The sequence below is a fragment of the Akebia trifoliata genome, unplaced genomic scaffold (assembly GCF_017979445.1).
Source record: "Akebia trifoliata isolate Shusen 1 unplaced genomic scaffold, ASM1797944v1 Contig00835, whole genome shotgun sequence".
NCBI classification, from domain to species: Eukaryota; Viridiplantae; Streptophyta; class Magnoliopsida; order Ranunculales; family Lardizabalaceae; genus Akebia; species Akebia trifoliata.
The window spans coordinates 14,802-34,701 of NW_028237252.1; the positions used below are offsets into that span (position 1 = coordinate 14,802).

The 19,900-nt window shown below is 35.7% G+C and overlaps 2 long non-coding RNA genes across 14 annotated transcripts; one reads left to right on the forward strand and one right to left on the reverse strand.

The window, feature by feature from the left end:
• Positions 1-524: 524 nt before the first annotated feature.
• On the reverse strand, positions 525-13,522 carry LOC147380998 (uncharacterized). 11 transcript variants are annotated; one of them, XR_015174878.1, is made up of 6 exons: positions 4,383-5,776; positions 4,110-4,146; positions 3,921-3,965; positions 2,811-2,869; positions 1,869-2,719; positions 529-1,787 (listed from the first exon to the last, which is right to left on the reverse strand). It is a non-coding gene; the product is annotated as an uncharacterized LOC147380998 (long non-coding RNA). The 11 variants fall into 11 exon arrangements; XR_015174875.1 differs by adding an exon at positions 12,825-13,522 and having other exon boundaries at positions 587-1,787; positions 1,869-2,869; positions 4,383-4,523; XR_015174873.1 differs by having other exon boundaries at positions 588-1,787; positions 1,869-2,869; positions 4,383-4,523; positions 4,619-5,776.
• Positions 7,708-10,355, forward strand: LOC147380999 (uncharacterized). Of its 3 annotated transcripts, none has more exons than XR_015174846.1 (4): positions 7,708-8,353; positions 8,551-8,797; positions 8,925-9,222; positions 9,306-10,355. It is a non-coding gene; the product is annotated as an uncharacterized LOC147380999 (long non-coding RNA). The 3 variants fall into 3 exon arrangements; XR_015174847.1 differs by lacking the exon at positions 7,708-8,353 and having other exon boundaries at positions 8,523-8,797; positions 8,925-9,031; positions 9,117-9,222; XR_015174845.1 differs by lacking the exon at positions 7,708-8,353 and having other exon boundaries at positions 8,523-8,797.
• Positions 13,523-19,900: the final 6,378 nt, after the last annotated feature.

Consider the following 19,900-nt stretch of genomic DNA (forward strand, 5'->3'; position numbering starts at 1 on the left):
CTCATCTCCACCCTTCATTTCCACCCACTTTGACACATGTCATCATCTCCCTCACCCTCCCAAAATATCATCAACCACCCTCTTAAATCCTCCATTCTCTTAAATCAAACACCACTTAATCACAACCACCAATTAATTACCCCCTTTAAACAATCTCATCCTCTCAACCACTCTCATCAATTCCCCTCACCAAACACTCAACCTAAATGGGTTGGGTTGGATCCAACCCATTTGGGTTGTAAACAACCCATTTAACCCCCCTTCCCTAAATACCCTCCAACCTCCATCAAATTACACCCACCCTTCTCTTAAACCCCATACCATTCTATCACTTCTCAATCCTTCACCCCATTATACTCCTAAAATAACCCTCCAACTTCTATAAAAACCCACCCATTCTCCCCTTATAACAATTAATGAAAATTTGACAAAAAAAATCTCTAAAAAAACCACAACTCACCTCAACTCTCTACTCCTACTCTACTCTCAACACCCAACTCTCAACTCTCAACTCTCAACCTTCTCTCAAACAAATCAAGCAAGGAAGAAGAAGTCAAGGAAGGTCAAAGGAAGTCAAGGAAGGTCAAGGTGGGTTGACAAAAGGAACACCCCCCCTCAACCCCCCTCTTCTACTTTCCCTTTCTCCACACATTTGCACACACCACTATGGTCTAAATCACCAAAGGGCCCCTTCTTCATAAGGGTGCCCTCAATGATTTGGATCTATATCGAAAGCCCCTCACACTTGAGGGCACACATCAAATGTTTTTTTTATTTTTATTTTCTTTATTTAAAAAAAAAACCGAATCCGAGGTTACCACATTACGTGGATGGAGTAGGGTGCCTAACACCTTCCCTACTCCATAAATGGACCCCCTTACCTTGAATCAAGGTTGGACCAAATATGCTCTATCCATATGTGAGTCATCAAATGTCTAAATGACATGTTTTTCAAAAAATACAAATTCGGGTGACCATTCACACCCAATTCCGCATTTGAATGGTGGCGACTCCAAAACACCCCAAAGTGGAGGGATGTTTCAAAAATGTTGAAAATCCCGTGTCCACACATTCAATTCATAGTATCAAAGAATAATAAGATTTAAAAAAAAATTTACTTATATAAGTCAAAATTTTAATCAAACATATTGTAAGAATTCCTGAGATCATGTTCACATACATCAATGTAATGAAGTCTAAAACCTAAAACAAGGTTTTACCATCCACTCTTGATGGCATGGACCTAAAACAATCAAGTTCAATCATGTTCAACGAGTGTTTTCTCCGTTGAATTCAGATTCCACATTAACTTGAAAGACCTCTCGCCATTGAAATGAAAGAATGGAACCCCTTGTATCACAAATGAAAGAATTTTAGATCTTCACCTTCAACTTTTGGAGATCGAAAAACACCCAAAGTTCATTGGTTCTAGTTGGCCAACTCAAAGTTTTATGTTGTTTGACTCCATGAAGATGATCCCATAGAGTTGAAAAGGCTACTCCAGCTTGGGAGACGGACACGCTTACTATGCCTTGGTACCATCTAGCCACTGCTGTCTGTTTCTAGCCCCAAAGGCACATCCCGCCTCACCATGGGCTGAAAGACTTTAGACTTCTTCCTTGCCTTAGCAACAACCTTGGAGACTTCTTCTGCATTCAAGCGTGCCAGTGCTCCAACTAATGTGTTCAATTCATGTGTTCAGTTGCAACTTCTAACCTCTAGACTGCATTCTCTACCATTTTCTCTTTCCTCAGCACCCCAACTAATGTAGATTTGATGGCTTTCATCTAATACATAAAATAGTTCTTATGCATGACTGAATCATTTACTTCTAATAGTAACATATGTTTTTCAATGTGAGGATATACCTTCGTTTTTGGAATATGTGTATCATTCTGGTGATAAGAGATTCTTCCTTCTAAAGAGGTATCCATAAGTATCATGGATATCACCTGACTCAGATTGTTCAACATTTGGCAAGCAAACTGATAGAGACCTTGAAACATTCTGATGCTTGTGCAGAAAGGTCAACTGGTCTTGTTAAACAAGCGTTCATTAGTTTAGTTGTGTTATAATTATAGAAAACAATATGAAATTTGCATAAAGTAGATCTGACTAAATTTTAATTGTTGTATTTGCCGCTGTAGTGCTATTACATCACCCAAAGCATCTTCACTTTAGCCTACAGAAGAGTAAAAAATAATTCTATAACGGAGGATTGGAAGCAGCAATCCTATGTGCCTACGCACTTCCAAGGGGATGGAACCATCATTTGATGGGACTCGAAGCACCAATAGCATTGTTATGTAAATCTTTTGTGCATTGTTTTCCATATCCTTCTTACAAGAATCCACTAGAACACACATGTGAACGACCAAGTGAATCACACGTGTGCTACAAAAATAAAAGAAATCAGATTGTCATATTTCCAATCATAATCATATTTGGACTTACTCGCATCTTAAACATGTAATGGAACGAACCTTGTAGTTTTAAAATTATCAAGATCCTCATCTTTCATCAGTTGAATAGGTTACTAAGTGATAATTAATACAAGCATTTAGATAGTGAAATTACCTGTAACCCCATTCATTATCATACCAAGACACGAGTTTCACGAATTCAGATTCCACAGTAATTTGAAAGACCTCTCGCCATCGAAATCCAGAAACACATTCCGTGCTTCATGTTGTAGAGGAGCCAAACTGGTTGATGTTTCCTGAAAAAAGATCATCAGCAGTTTTAGCTGCCTAGGGTACCATCCAGCGACTACTGTCTGTTTCTAGCCCCAAAGGCATGTCCCGCCTCACCACGGGATGAAGGACTTTAGACTTCTTCCTTGCCTCCGCAGCAACCTTGGAGACTTCTTCTGCATTCAAGGTCAAGGAATTTGTAAGAACCTCAAGCGAAGGGAAAAATTATGGTAATCACGTGCAAATACAAGTGCACGCGCCACCTCTACTAGCTAATGGAATAATGAATCCTACTCCCCATATGTTGTGATTGTGGATCTTAATTTGAACTATTTCTACCCAATCAAGTACTGTGATGTTCCATGCTTGGAACTGTGGAGTAGTGGACTTGGGCTTGAGAGTTGGTGCTCTAACAGAACTGATCTGACAACAATAATCCAGAAACACTTGTTTCTGTGGGAGACCAAGGCCTCCCTCCCAATATAAGAAAGAGCAAAATCATTCCATGTTTGATGTGTCTAAGATATCATGCTATAAAAATCAACATTATCCTAAGAGGCATTAAACATTATACATAACTTGTATTTTATGTATATGGAAATGGAATATAAATCAAGTGTTAATACCCTTTTTGAGAATATTTTAGACCTTATACTTGTACATGAAAGTAATTATACTTATTGAATGTGATTATGAACCTAAAACAATAGACAAATATCACGTTCAGCCCCCAAAAGTGATGCTCAACTATTTCAACAAAACATAACTATAAAGTATGACTAGCTAAAGTATCACAGCCTCCAGTTTGGTTCATACTGCCACTTCAGACTATGGAGTCAATACGGCTGGCAAAGACCATACATAACTAGTATGCATGCTCCACTTCTCAAACTTTTTTCTTAACAAAAGCAACACTTGTGCTATTTACAGAAATTCTTCAAACCTTCAAAATAAATCATTCTGAACTGAAATGTGTAATAATGACTGTCTAAATTTTGGATGGAATCTGAAATGATGTGAACTATGTTTTTCTGATAAACTTGAGCATGAACAAAGCTGAAACGAACTAAAATGGGTGAGCATAATTCAACTAAAATTATGAAATGAATGTCTCAAATCTATGAGAAAACTTGACACGTGCAGAATGTAAACATGGGTGAGCATAATTTAACTAAAATTCAGCAAAGAGAGGTACATGGAGTAGCTTCCAGTTCTCTATAGACATACCTTCCAACAACAATGGCTTTTTTCATAGTGCGCGATCTTGTACATCTGTTCTTTTGTTTAGGAAATATCTTGAATCCTGAAAGTGAAGTGGTTCATTTCCCAAAGATTGATCTAAGAGACCATTTTTATGATAAGAATTAGTTGTGGTAAAATATAAGGTCATTAATAGTATATTAAGGCTTTGGATACTTTCTAAGTCACCAATCAATGATCCATCTGCTTTCACCTATAATGTTCAGGAAAAACAAACCATCAGGAATGATGGGTGGTTTCCAAACTTGATCATTCAAAGACAAAAAACATTAAGTTACCTTCAACCAGTAAAGGGTAGTCGTGTAACTGATACCCCACATGGGGAATAAATTTTTCTCGAACTCCTTGAAATTCTAAAATTCTAAATTTGGCAACTTAAATGAGCCATTTAACTAGAAATTACTGGTGAATATAAACAATGCCACTTACTGCTCCTTTCTGACCAATCAACCTCCAAGTTGATGGGGCCCGTGCAACAACTGAAGCAGCAGCGACAGCTACAGCCACACGTATCCTTTTATACCTTTTATGCATATCAACATATTCATCTGTCTCATCTACAATCTCCTCCTGTCATTGGGGAAAAGAAAATAAACACAGATTAACTAACTGGAAACTAAAAAATCATCAAATGAAGAAGTTGGATTCACGGGACTTGAACCCACAACCTCAAAGTTGCATTTTCTGACTCCAATGTACCATCTTGCCTCTCATATAGAGGTTGTACATGTACAACCTTCAAAAGTTATCCAAGTACAATGTATCAGCTCCCATTTTTCATTTACATGTCTGGGGTACATTAACACATCAACAAGCTCATTTAAATATGGACCCCATATATAATTTTATATTTATATTATAAAATATATTGTTGGTACTGTCATTCATCATAGTCTTTCACATCATTCGATGTGATTATGACCATCAAATCAGTAGACTTCTATGAACTAATGATGTTGGACTTCTAATTGCCCTTAAAAAATTAAGGATAACCATTGGTTTCAATTCTCAAATGAGTACTTAATCTAATTTGAGATTTAAACCAATACTAAATCTATGGTATCCAGAATTTCCTACATTCAAAGTTTTCTATCTAGATGTTGATCACCACTCAGACAATGCATAACACTGTGAACCGATTAAAGTTGACGTCATTTTCCTTAAACAAGATCGGATGCCATAGGGAAGTAGAATACTAGAGCAACACAATTTTAACAACTTAAAAAAAATAATAATAATTAAGTTTCACTACTAAATTAGTTTGAGTGGTGATCAACAGATGGCACTCAGAGACTATGCACACTACAGGGACAGGGAACAAGAATAATAAGAATAATAATAAGATGATAGCTGATGCAAACGACATTCTCTTCCTCAGTATGATTAAGAAGAACAAGTGGACCACATGTCCTAACTGCAACCAGTCTGTGGGAGCTCATTTCTGGTTGCTCAATGGTTACATGCAGGTAATTAATTACTTAATCAATTTCCTTCTTCCTAACAGTAGTACATACATACTATTTATGTATCTCCGATCGACTTTGATGCCAAGACTACGCATATATAATAATGATTTGAGTAATTAGCAGGCTAGCCTTACTAATTTAGATAGAAAACTTCGAATGTACTTAATGTAATGATGTTGGACTTCTAATACCCAACTTAGTTACTAAAATGCAAGTTGTTGGAACATAGTACCCATGCAGCAGAACAATAACAGAGTACTATAGGTATATCTACATTATTAATAACAATGGCAGCAATAAAGGAGAAAAGGGGAAGATAATCACCCACACAAGAACTTCAATTGTGCACTGCTAAGGCTAGTCTTGTGCTTCATGGACAGCATAAAATGCAAGTTTTGCGGCATAATATTTTGATAAATAGTAACAGTCAGCCTAAATATTTTTTTAGAAATATGTTAAAAACATTAATATTAATTTACGAAACAAAAATTTTAATTTTTTGTCGAAATTCTTGTAAATTAAACATAATAATTCATTGCTAGATGTGAAGTTTTAAAGTGAACCGCTTTCAATACATATATACCAAGTTTTCATTATCTTGATCTGGATCCGATCGAGTTCATGGCTTCATGATATTTTGACCTCCCAAACTATTGATGATTTTCAAGTTAAAAAAGATAGAAACACCTTAAGCAAATTGTAATATTTCTGCAGCAATAAATTGAAAGAATTCAACATAAACTCACTTAAACAAGAATAGAAATGAATCGAATTAGATATTAAAAATCTCAAAAATTGTTTCTTAAACATTAAACCTAACCTCAGCAATATTGTTTATTCATCTTAAACATTAATACCTAACCTCAGCAATATTTTTTTATTCATCGAAGATCAAGAAGAGAAGATTTTTCTCAATTTCAAAGAAGCTAACCTTAGCAATGTTGTTCATCTATAGAAGATCAAGAAACACCTTCACGATTCCCTTGAGTAAAATTAGTTTAACATGCTCAAATTACACAATCGAACAAAACAGGGATGGAATTACATCATTTGGGAAACAAACTAATAGAAATTTTAGGGCTTTTTAGGGTTCTTGAGAGAGATGGACTTACAGATGAGATTTGAGTGGTTTTGATCGGTGGTACTGATGAGTGAGCTTCAATTCGTAGGGTTTTTTTACTTGAGCTCGTTCGGTACTCTAGATCGATCTAAAATGGGAGATTGAGGGACGTGAGTGAGAGTGAGAGATCGTTCGGCACTTACGATCGCTCAGTGTTCTCGAAATCATCTTTGAGTGTGAGTGAGTTTGATCGAACCAAATCAAGAGGGAAAGTTAGCTGTGAGTGAGAGTGAGTTTCTTCTCCAACTGTTTTTGATCTGATTTTCTTCTGAAACGGCAGAGAAGAAGGAAAGCTGTTAAAGACGTTAAGGGTTTTTTCATTAAAAGAAATTTTCGGTGGTTCGTTGGGCCAAGGCTGTCGAAATTTGTTCATGGGCTTAATTGGGCCGGTAAAAATAGACGTAGGTCTTGGGCCACCAAGTTTAACGCTATAATAGTAGCAAATTTTAACTTTTTTGAGATAGTGATTCTTAATACTTATACTTTATTATCTTTATCTAATTAGAGATGGTTATGTTTCTTAATAGTTTGTTAGCCTTAAAAGATGTATCTTCGGTGCTAAATTAAGATTCTTAAATGGTTATCTATCTTCTGTACCATGGAGACAACATTTACAGTAAAAAAAAAAAATGAAGTGTCCAACTAACATAGAAAAAATGGATTTTTCCATGGAAGTTACGTTCTTAGGGATTTTCAAGAGGCAAGACAAACAGGGAAAAATCAGTATTTCACCAAATTAATATCATGGACACCTTTTTAAAATAAATAAATTGTAAGGCTCTTTTTATATTGATTTGGTAAATAGTTTGGAATGTGCACTAGGAATAGAAAAACAATACTATGATTCCCACTCAAACATGTACCACTAAGAAAAAAGCTTTGATTTTGATATGGAATGTTGCGTATTTTGGATGTTTTGATGTGGATTTGTATAAAAGTCTCTAGGATGGACTGTTTGGAAATGTGGAGTTTGCATTATAGGAAAATTGAATCATCCTGTTTTGTTTGTTTCGTTGATAGAGGTGTTGGTAATGGCTTCTGAGTTTGGTTCTGTTTTAGTCAAATTGAGGATGGTTTCGACCTCAAACTATGGTGATGTGGTTTTGATCAACCTGTTTATGGCACTTCTTTGTGGTTGCATCATGCTCGGGCAACTACTAGAGGAGAATCGATGGATGAATGAGTCCATTACTACCATAGCTATTGTGGGTTTTGATTTGAGCATATGTTTTCTAATTCCCTTGGTGCTGTTGGGACGTTGATATCCTTTGCCATCATTTCATTAGGTATATTTTTAAATTTATGCATGATAAATCTATTTAGGTTGTTTCATTGCACTTTATCAATATAATGTAGAAAAAATGCATATTAATATTCTATTAAAGGTTTAAAATTTCATTTCAAGGCAATGTGGCACGATGGTACTCTTGGGTGAGGGGCACGAGTTTAACGTGCTGCGCAACACAACATTATTAGACTCTTGAAAATTTGGAACGAATCATGTTCATTCATTTGATTATATCTAAAATTGTGTCTTGTTATTATAAGTATAATTCTAGTATTTGTTTATCTGTTTAGCTACTAATAGATCTATATATAGTAATATTGCTTTCACTGCATTTTTTTCTATTGAATTCAGACTGCAAATAAGAACGAGAAATCTGTAAAGACCTGCGCCAAGCAACCAAGATAACGACCACCTGCAAGGAACAGTCCAAGTCTCTCTCTTTCTCTCTCTCTCACATGTAAATCTGGAGATGGCAAATGGAGTGCTCGGTTTGAACACACTCTACTAAGCGATGAGAATCCGTAAGGTTGAGACCAATCTAATATAATACTCACTTCAAATTTTCTATTAATAATTTCTTTTCATGTCCTCTCAACTAAGTAAATGTTTTTTTTTAATGTTTAAGTGTACTGCTTGTTCATGATAGACCTTTGAAGAAGACGTTTCAAAATGAAAACAGAACCAGTTAACATATTTATGGGTTGGGTTTCTATGATCATGCAGGTTTTCATGTCTTGTTTGCTCAAAAGCTTGATCAGGAGGTATATTTATGTGATACCACCTTGATTAAAAACTAATTTCAGATTACAATCTCAAATTAGTTATTATTGTTGGGAACTGATGTTTAATTGTTTTGTGCAGGAAAATCTTAGTACTTTAATTACATATTTAATTGATTCTTTCAGGAAACAATTAGCTGAATTTGAGTGCCTATCAGACTATCCATGCACTAAAAGTTACATATGAGCAGGTCTCTCTCTCTCTCCTCTCTCTCTCTCTCTCTCTCTCTCTCACACACACACACACACACACACGAGAGGCATAAAAAGGAGACAATTTTTAACACTAGAACCGCTGACAATTGTTTCTTTTATCAGTCCATGGAGAACTGCGTAACAAAAGGCACTATAGATTTGGTTGACCCAAGAAAATGCATCTATGAGAGCACTCTTGAGAAAGAAGAGGACAACTACTTCAATGGCAGGTTTGTACCATGTTTTTGGATCCATGATAATTTATATGGTTTCCAAGTGAATTTTTGTGACCACTGAACCCTGATACTTGGTCAGTGATGAAGAAGATACTACGTCTGCTAGGTTATCAGTAACCCATAACCAACAAGCTCAACCTGTTTTATTTACCCAATGGAGCTAGTTTCAGCTACTCATCATTAAGGTATTATATCCAATATACACTATTTGAGAGACATTTTAGAATATCATTTTGCTATACTATATATGTCCATCTTTGTTTTGTAGACCAGGATCTGGCAGATTAGTTGAATATGATGATGACGATGATGATGAAGACCATGATATCCCATCTAGGAGTAAGTCAGAAACTTCCAACAGAGATGCAAAAGCAATAGACTCCTCCCCAAAGTCAAAACGGAAATCTTCTAATGAGGAGCTTGAGCTCACAAAGAAGCAAAGGTTGGATAAAGCAGTGAGCAACAGCGTTGTTGCAGCCTATTCAACATGTGGCAATGCGGCATCACCCAGTAAGGAAGCAACCACTATGCACACTATTACTCACTGCCCTGACGCGAAATGCAATTTGGATGAAGAAACCCATGGTGAGAAAGAATCTGCAGTGCCAAGAAGCTGTTCTGATTGTTTATCCAGCACACAGGGCTCTAGACAATCAGATGGAGAGGACTGTCTATTGATGCCCCCAAATGCTAACAACTCCTCATTGGAGGTGGTTGTAAATGGTACCAGTGTTACTAGTTCGGAACCCTATTCAGTACGGTGACTTGGTTTCATCCTTAAATTACATTTAATTCCTATTCGGAGGCAAAGAGATTAGGCGGTTATCAACATAAGCGTTCCATTGCTTCAAAAGGAGTGAGAGACTCGTTTAATCAGGAAACCCACATAGAGTGGGTTCTGGTTCAGGTTTTCCATTGGTGCAATGGGAGGAACAGCTGAACAAGTGAGTATGCCACTACAATCGAAGCAATTTGATCTCTGGTGATGTGAATTCATACTGCTACGAGCCAATATGTTTTATTTTGTTGACAGTTAATGTTGGACGGGGAAATCCTAAGTTTTGCGACTTATCATCAGTTATTGGCTACTAGTCAAGTATTTCAAGTCCTTGTTAATGCACACAAGGATACCACTGGTCCCGAAAGGCTCACTAAGGTTGTTTCTCCCAGGAGACCTAAAACCTCTATCAGGGAGATCAAGACTCATACTGACAAACAGTAGAAAACATCGACAGGAGATCAATTGATTAAATGAGAACAGAGAGAAAATAGGCGATATGGGTCTGAAGCCTTACAAACAGTACCTAAATCAGAGAATTGGCTTCTTTTTCTTTTTCTTGGATGTATCTCTCGCCTTGTATTTGTCATTCAGTTCTCCATTATTAATTAGTTCCTTTCTTGTACCAAATTTTTGAACCACTATTTATGCTGAATGTATGATCCCTTTTTTATATTATAAATCTAGAAAAATAATTTTTATATATTATAAATCCAGAAAAACGACTGTCTAAAACAGTTGGTTTTTATGACGGTCTAAAACTGTCGTTTTTTCCGACATTTATCAGCAGTCGCAAATTAAACGTGACTCTTTTTAAAACGACTATCCTGGACAGTCATTTATTGAGCATTATGACATAGTGATTGTTGAGCCCCACTATGGACAAGTGGGAGATGTTGGTTATTAAGCGTCTATGTGTGCCCATCTCACATTCACTTAAACTAGGACTCCTCTAGGAGTAAAGAGTTCTAGTGAGATTGAGTCCCTATTTGATTAGGAGACTGCAATCTCATTATAAATAGAAGTAAAATCACGTATGTGAAAAATACCAAAAACAAAAATCAGAAATTCTCTCTATTCCCTATGCTCTCTAAGCTCTACAAGTTTCTAGGTTTCTATCGAAGACTTTAGGGTTTAAGGTGTGGAATCATTGTGACTGCTTTAGTAGTGTCGACGCAATGAGTATTTGGATTTTTCGATCTCTGGCGATCGACCTAATGTGACACGACTCTAGGTTTGGATCTCCACCACATTTAACAGGTACGCTCCCTAAATTCATAACAGATATACCTATGTTTCCAAACTCATGACGTGTCCCTTTCTCTAATCAATTATTGAAAAATGACTTACCTTTGTTTTTAGATTGATGCTAGCAAATTCAGTTCGAAACCAACCAATAGAAATCTCATGTGAGTCATTTTGTTGAATAGGTGGATCACTATCCTTAGTCACTACAATTGTGTGATTTCTTTTCTGAAAGTTTGTGTTAAACAAAGGCATAAGAAATAAATAAATGAAAAATAATGAAATACAAAAAACAAGGACAAATATGATGCCATACAAAACAGATTACCAGCATAGGTCGATCATTATTATTTCAGTTCATTCAAACCATATCCAAGATAAGATAATGATGACAATGAGTGGGTACATTGTGACAACTATAAATCTCCAAAATGAAAGTACAAATTTGATTTGGTAAAAATCAGGAAAATATAGAAGAAAAATAAGGAAAAAATTTAGTCACTCAATCTATCTTTGGCTTGAATCTTGAAATTAAAAATCCTAAGCATATAAACAAAAAATAAAATAAAATTCGGAGAGGAAATAAATAAGAGAATAGTAATCGACCAGCGAAACACTCTAGATTTGTAAGAAAATGATCCAAAATTCCAAAGAGCAGATCAAGAAAAAAAAAACTTTAATAGAAGAAGTTGAGATTGAGTACCTTCGATAGATTTTCTTTATGGAAAAATGAGAGGATTTTGGGTAAATACAGGACCCACTGGTTTTACCCTTGCTATTTCACTTACAGGAAGGACCAAGAAATCAAAATGGATCAAGGATAAAAACTAATTCAAACATCAGCTTGCAATAAAGCAGCAAGGATAAAAATTTGAAAGATAATATATTCTCTATTGAAGCAGATTGAATCTTCAAATAAATTAATATTTTAAGAACCCTTGGGATTAGACCCATAGCTTGCAAGGCAACCTTGAGGTCGTGGGTTCAAGTCCAACCTATAAACTATTTTTTTTTTTTAGGAACCCTAACAAATATCCTATAACCCAAATAAGAAAGAAGAATGAGTTTTTTTTTAGATTCATGATAATCTGACTACCCCACATGGCAAACTCAATCAACTACCAAAAACCGTTGATATGTGCTCCTTCGTATACACGGTTCCCTTGGGATACATTTTTATTATGGGGAAGTACAATTGTGTACACCGAGGAGCACATATCTATGGTTCCGAACTTGTCACATCAGGATAGTCGATTGAGTTTGCCACGTGGGGTAGTCAGATTATCACGATTCTTTTGTTAGCTTAACCTCAAAGCACTCTATAGCTTAAAAGAGAAATAGAAAGCCAAGGTGAAAATGGGGAGTCGTTTCGAAGATGAACCTTGGCTACATACTTTAGAAGTACATTGGTCATAAGCTGCAGTGTCACCACTAGCTAATTGTAGTTCTGTTCAGCATTCGTTATGTTCATCTAGTACCTGAAAACAACTTGCTAGAACTTCCGGTCTTTAGATGCACAAATTCTCCTACTTTGTTCATTTTTATGTAAAATTCACAACAAGGAAGCATAGTGTCTACAAATTTATTGGATATATAGATTTTCGAAATGGGATTTTGTGTGATCGCCAGTAGAAGAGAGATTAATCTCATAATCATCAATTCTCCACAAGTTAAAATTGGTCTTACTAATATTTTAAGTCCCAAATTTTGGGAAATCAAGAATTTATTATTATTTTTTTAAGTTACAAGCTCTACTAAACCCACCTGATTTGAGCTTCTCGAATGGATCACTTAATCCATTCTTCCTACGCGTCTTGAGCCACTGCATAAAAATCCATTAAATGGGCTTCAATAAAAAACGAATTATCATATAATAGCAATTCTTCTTAATTAAATTAGAAAAGCAAAATTAAAGGAAAAACAAAAAAACTCTGCCTAAATATAATCTAATCTAATTAAAATCTATCTTGATTTCCAAGGAGTTGAATAGCATGCTGGATATGACAATGAAGGCGAAGCACACTAAGTGTATATACGAGCGCGCGGGAAGAAGTCAGATTGACCCATTGAAGCAATTTTTCGAACAGGTTGGAAGCCTCCATCTGTAGAATTTATTCTAAACCCATATTCAAAAATAAAAAATAAAAAATAAAATTGAGAGAGAGAGAGAGAGAGAGAGAGGCTGATCTATTTCTAGTAAGAGAGGAGTAGTTTTCATCCTGTCAAAAATTTAATGGAAGAGCAGCTTCTTCAAGCATCTTTGAGAACTATGGATACATTGTGAGGAGTAGTTTTCAGGATAGGAAATAAGAAGATTTCTGGTGAGAAGGAAGGCCAGAATAATATGCCCTGACCTCTAACAGATTTCTGGTTTAATTATGAAGAAGATGAAGAGGTTGCATGCTTTTTAAAACTCTGTTTCGCGTCTCGTCTCGTCCATGCCAGATACCGAGTCGTCCCGGACGAGTTTTCCGATACGTTCGAGACGTCTCATAATACATCTATATATATATATGGGAAATGTTCAGCACCCTAAGTTTTACCACACACTTTAACAAACGTTTTTTGTCCTACATGGGTTAGAAGTTTTGGAATGAGCTGATTTTTGGTGAGGATGATCTCTATGATTAGAAGATCATCCTCCCAAAAATCAGCCCATTCCGAAATGTTTAGCCCCATGTTTACACGTTGAAAAATCGTGGACCGTCCATTTTTTGTAAATCAATTTTGATGGGGTTAGAAGTTTTGGAATGAGCTGATTTTTGGTGAAGATGATCTCCTCACCATAGAGATCATCCTCACCAAAAATCAGCTCATTCCAAAACTTCTAACCCATGTAAGACAAAACACGTTTGTTAAAGTGTGTGGTAAAGCTTAGGGTGCCGAACGGGACCCTATATATATATATATATTATATATATATATATATAGGGTCCCGTTCGGCACCCTAAGCTTTACCACACACTTTAACAAACGCGTTTTGTCTTACATGGGTTAGAAGTTTTGGAATAGGCTGATTTTTGGTGAGGATGATCTCAATGGTGAGGAGATTATCCTCACCAAAAATCAGCTCATTCCAAAAATTCTAACCCTGTCAAAAAAGGTTTCCAAAAAATGGATGGTCCACGATTTTTCAACGTGTAAACATGGGGCTAAACATTTCAGAATAGGCTGATTTTTGGGGAGGATGATCTTCTAATCATAGAGATCATCCTCACCAAAAATCAGCCCATTCCAAAACTTCTAACCCATGTAGGACAAAAAACATTTGTTAAAGTGTGTGGTAAAACTTAGGGTGCTGAACATTTCCCATATATATATATATATGGAAATGTTCAGCACCCTAAGTTTTACCACACACTTTAACAAACGTTTTTTGTCCTACATGGGTTAGAAGTTTTGGAATGGGCTGATTTTTGGTGAGGATGATCTCTATGATTAGAAGATCATCCTCCCAAAAAATCAGCCCATTCCGAAATGTTTAATCCCATGTTTACACGTTGAAAAATCGTGGACCGTCCATTTTTTGTAAACCATTTTTGATGGGGTAAGAAGTTTTAGAATGAGCTGATTTTTGGTGAGGATGATCTCCTCACCATAGAGATCATCCTCACCAAAAATCAGCTCATTCCGAAACTTCCAACCCATGTAGGACAAAATGCGTTTGTTAAAGTGTGTGGTAAAACTTAGGGTGGCGAACGGGACCCATATATATATATATATATATATGGGTCCCGTTCGCCACCCTAAGTTTTACCACACACTTTAACAAACGTTTTTTGTCCTACATGGGTTAGAAGTTTTGGAATGAGCTCATTTTTTGTGAGGATGATCTCTATGATTAGAAGATCATCCTCCCCAAAAATCAGCCCATTCCGAAATGTTTAGCCCCATGTTTACACGTTGAAAAATCGTGGACCGTCCATTTTTTGTAAATCAATTTTGACGGGGTTAGAAGTTTTGGAATGAGCTGATTTTTGGTGAGGATGATCTCCTCACCATAGAGATCATCCTCACCAAAAATCAGCTCATTCTGAAACTTCTAACTCATATAAGACAAAACGCGTTTGTTAAAGTGTGTGGTAAAACTTAGGGTGCCGAACGGGACCCATATATATATATATATAGGGTCACGTTATTACGACCCCCTTTTGGACCCCCTTTGCGACACACCTTTTTGTCTTATATGGGCAAAAATGTTTGGAATGGGCTGATTTTTTGTGAGGATGATCTCTATGGTGAGGGGATCATCCTGGCAAAAAATCATCCCATTCCAAAACTTCTAGACCGTCCGATTTTTGTTGAAAAATTATAGACCGTCCAATTTTTGTAAATCAATTTTGATGGGGTTAGAAGTTTTGGAATGGGATGATGTTTTGCCAGGATGATCCCCTCACCATAGAGATCATCCTCACAAAAAATCAGCCCATTCCAAACATTTTTTCCCATATAAGACAAAAAGGTGTGTCGCAAAGGGGGTCCAAAAGGGGGTCGTAATAACGTGACCCATATATATATATATGTGGGGGCGGTTCAAGGGCCATATGAGAAAACATATGAAAAAACTTTCGTTTTTCAAAATAAGAGTTAGAGGTTTTGGATTGAGCTGATTTTTTGCAAGGATGGTCACTATGATGAAAAGATCATCCTCACAAAAAATCAGCTCAATCAGAAACTTCTAAATCCATCAAAAGTGATTTACAAATTAGTGATAAAAATTGGTAAAAAATCGAGACGGTCCACATTCTAAATCACTTTTAATGGGGTTAGAAGTTTCAGATTGGGCTGATTTTTTTTTTTTGGATGATCTTCCCATCATAGAGATTATCCTCACAAAAAATCAGCTCAATCCAAAATTTCTAGCCCATATTTTAAAATTTTATTAAAAACGAAAGTTTTTACATATGTTTTCTCATATGGCCCTTGAACCTGACCCTATATATATATATATATGGGTAGCGTTCAAGGGCAAACTTTTTAGCAAACTTTTTGGCAAAACATTTTTCAAAACATGAATTAGAGATTTTGGAATGGGTTGATTTTTGGTGAGGATGATCTATACGGTGAGGAGGATCTATACGGTGAGGAGATCATCCTCACCAAAAATCAGCCCATTCCAAAACTTCTAACCCATGTTTACAAGTTGAAAAATCGTGGACCGTCCATTTTTTTGTAAACTGTTTTTGATGGGGTTAGAAGTTTTGGAATGGGCTGATTTTTGGTGATGATGATTTCCTCACCGTAGAGATCATCCTCACCAAAAATCAGCCCATTCCAAAACCTCTAACTCATGTTTTGAAAAATGTTTTGCCAAAAAGTTGGCCACTGAACGCCCCTATATATATATATATATATATATATATTATATATATATATATATATATATATATATATATATATATATATATATATATGTATATATATATATGAAAAATAAACGTGGGATTTTATATCTCGTCTGAAAAATTAACTTGTGCCCGAAACGACTCGGACAAGACATCTTTGTCTCGAACATCAGTTTTGAAACCATGGGAGTGGAGAGGAGACGAAGAGTTATGTTCACGAGGAGTTATGATCTAGAACGGTGTCTCATTCCTATAATAAATGTGAGGTGAACATTTTTGTTTGAGTTTAAAACACCTGAGACTCTTAAATAGTTAAAGAACTTTGATAAAATGATGCAATTTTTCCTGAATGCCCCCGACGGACCTTTCTCTCTTCTGCCCATAATGGAAAAAAGAAAATTTTCTGATTGGATCACCTTGTGACATTCAAAAATATGATTTGATGCAATAGAGTTGTAGAGGATAAAATTATATGAAGTTTAAATATATTTTTTGAAAAAGATAATTATTTTTCACCATTAAATTTTACTTTTAAATTTAGGTATTCCGTGACTGTCCATTTTCAAGAACTTGGATCAAGAACAAAAAGTAATAATTTTTTAATATTTTTTTTGAATATGAATATTTTCATGAAATCTACAAGGTTGTGTCGTTAGATTATCAATGTGGGCCCAATAGGGTGTTTTCATCGGGTACCCATTGGGTAAATAGGGTGTTTTATAAATAAAAAAAACCTTATTTAAGAGGATGCTTTTATATTATTCAGTAGTATAATTAATTAATAGTAATTAATAATAAAAATATTTCAATACGTAATATCTTCTCAAACAAATAGCTTAATTCTCAAGTCTCAACCCTTTCTATTTTCTAAACCTCTATCCATATTCCCTTTTCTCCTTCTCAAGTTTCAACTCCAAAGAAGAACAAAATTGCACTCATATTCTTACAGGTTATATTTTTCTCATTTTTAATCTTTTTTAAAGATTCAAACACCTCATTCAAAGTTTAAGCAATACAATCAAATAGAAAATTGACTAGCCTTACTACATTAGTAAGGATTTCACCCTTACTAAAGGTTCTTGATCTCATCTTCTGACATTAAAAGAAAAAAAACATGATCCGATGATTTAGGGTTATGTATGACAAAATTCTATGAACTTTAAAAAAAATATATTAAAAACAAGTTAATTATCCCCATTGAATTTTTTAAAAATTAGGTGGAAGTTCGGTAGCCGTCCATTCTCAAAACCTTGGATTAAAATAAATTATTTTTTCATTCTTTTATACGAGTTTTTGGATGGAATTTGGAGGACTGTGTTGTTGGATTGCTATCGTGGTAATCCATTTGAGCAAAATGACCCTTAGAAATTAATTCAAATTAAGTTTTTTTTTATAATAATGAGTAACCAATGGGTATCGGGTATTTGTTGGGTTGTTTCTAATTCCAAGGCTCTCACACCCAAAATCAAAATCCATTGAAATTGAAACTAATGTTTAAATTCGGGTCCAGTTCCGGGTATACATGGAACCGACCCATACACAACCCATTTGTGCCCCTAAGTAGAAGTGGTTGGACCTAAGTTACCAAGTTCGCTATTAAGGAACAAAATTATTTGAAACAGTTCAGAGTTCGGTTCACCTTGGTTTATGAAATACAACAAACCAAACAAACTTCATTATTTTTTGTTAATTTTTTGCACCCCCTTTACATATTGTTAGTATATGAGATACTCCGTAAGTTTTCAAACTAATAACATTCTCCTTTTTCAAACTAATAACATTCTCCTTTGACCTTCCTTTTTATTAATTGACTGATGGAAAATGACCAAATACCCTCATCTTCAACTTGGAAATGAAAAGTTCTACCATCTTCAAAATCTTTTTTGTTATACTCATCACTTCGACATTCAAATACCCTCATCTTTGTCTACCCTTACGAATTGAGTTTGTTCTTGATCGGCAAACCACGAATTGTGAACCCGAATTCGAATTGAGTGAACCCACAAATTAGGAAACAAAGGGTTGGACACCAGATTTGAGTGGTCATAATGTCCCACTTTTCTATCTAATTTTGATATAATGAATGTCATTATAGTAAAAAAACCTATAAATTTGCAACCCAAAAACCTTGAAGCACATTGCTTAGTTTTCAAAATTACAAACTTTTTTGAAGGTCATCGGAATAAACTTGAAGGGCAGAATAAACTTTTTTCCACCTGAAGCAGGAGTACGGGGAAACTATCTGAGCATTCATGACGCATTTCAAGTATAAGCTACCAATCATTTAAGATTCGGATGAGAGGTTAATCTACATGGCATACATTATTACCGTGATTTCGAGGACAAGCCTCCATGAATCCCTGATTAAGTCAAAGCACCACCAGGATGGAGGATTTTTATGTAAAAGTGGAGAAGCACATCTTGGTATAGGAATCGATAAAGGGATAGGGGCAAAAAACACAAATCGTCATCGTCAACACGGTTGAACCTAAGCCAGTACAAGTAGAGAAGCAAAATTGGAGATAGAGATCTAGAAAGAGGAGAGGTTGGGATACTAGGGCATGATCAATGTGGAGGAATAAGAGATTTTACATACCACTAAATAAGAGCTTGAATCCAAAAGCATACTCAGAATGATTTGAGCTTCATACCACCTCTGCAGGAGTACCAATGAAAACTTGACAACCATACTACGAGTGCCATCGAGTAGAGGATCATCCGATAGTTGACTATTACCAACTCAGACACATTTTACAATATATGATAGATGAATGGAAGTTGAAACGGTACGTGGAAGCTGCTATTGAGGACATGAGAGCCCGACCATATGGTGATAGGCGGTTCCCGCTTCTACCACCAAGATATGATAATTAGCAACATCAGGCAAATTGTAAGGTCGTCCATATAATAGCTGGGGAATATATCTTGGACAAGTTCCTAGGGAGTTCATCTCGAACCATAGTAAATAAAATTAGGCATTAGGTTGGAGTAAATCAGGTGACTATAAAAGTCGATGTGGCACAGGTACTGGAGTTAGTATGGGGAGATAAGGCAACAATCTTCACTCAAGAAGACCTTAGAGGAGATGTTTCACCCTACTGCGATGCATTAGTGACTACCCTTGTATTGGGAAACATGGACCTAAAAAACTATTGGTGGAGGCTAGAAGTGCAGTATATATTTTATTTTTATCTACCACTAAGAAGATGAGGGCAACATATAGTCTGTAACCACATTAAGACAAATCTTCAGATTTAACAGCTCACCAAGCAGGCTAGTAGGATAAATAACCTTCCCGTCGCGGCATTGCCCGATGTTGTCATGACAAGGGTGAATGAAAACTCAGCATATAACATCATATCGGGAGAAGATGGATTCACTATTAATTAAACTGAAAGTCAATTCTCAAAATTGTGGAAATAAAAACTTAAGGAGAATTGTAATCTGAAAATACCCAAAAATTATATAAAAATACATACCTCTAGCCATTGTTTT